Source organism: Lactuca saligna, chromosome 9 (assembly GCF_052625555.1).
Source record: "Lactuca saligna cultivar CGN05327 chromosome 9, ASM5262555v1, whole genome shotgun sequence".
Taxonomy (NCBI): Eukaryota; Viridiplantae; Streptophyta; class Magnoliopsida; order Asterales; family Asteraceae; genus Lactuca; species Lactuca saligna.
In genome coordinates this window covers 67275553-67276344 of record NC_136425.1, presented here as the reverse complement: position 1 = coordinate 67276344, position 792 = coordinate 67275553, and positions in this window count along the sequence as shown.

Sequence of the window (792 nt, the reverse complement as noted above, 5' to 3'; positions counted from 1 at the left end):
GAACATAACATTAAACTTAAAATACTATAGGAGTATTTTGTGTTACTATAATTACTTATTTGAGAACTAAAGGTCTTTATCGGTATGCTATAGACAAGTATTGGAGTAATTGATAAAGATCACCTTATAATTATCCAGTTAACTCGTCTATTAATTATTTCCTTACCCCTTTTCTCGCATAGATATCATGGTTGGATTCCATCATCATGACAACCCGTACTTTCCACCCAACGGCAATGCTGGATGGCTTGAAGCAGAGTCTGATGATGAGCATCAAATCCCTTTGGATGATCATCAAGTAGAAGGCTTCTCTGATGGATCTGAATCCGAGCCCGAAGTCAACAACCTATCTCAAGTAGGTCAAGCCCCGAATAACAACCCCGGACCTGCATTCAAGGACTCACACCTCTATGAGCAACAAATTTGAATACACGGAGCCAAGAAGAGGGTCAACCCATTCCCTACAATGGAGATAGAAGTTTCTACAACCTCACTGAGGGAGGTTCTACTGACAGGGTCCTACCTGTCATGGTTCGTAGGATTTATCAGAACACGATACTGGGTCAATCAACTATCAATCGAGTCTTGGAGATTGATGCCAACTCTGGCGTTAACACTGTCCGCATTCGCCAACAAGAGTCTGCTCATGAAAGGACTTCGAGCTGAAGTCAGAGAACTTCGAGCTCAGCAAGCAAGAGTTGATAGGCGCATGAGGGACATAGAACGTCTCCTATCGGGATCAAGAACTCACTCTCATAGTTCTTGTCGCCAATAGATTCTCATCAACTTCTC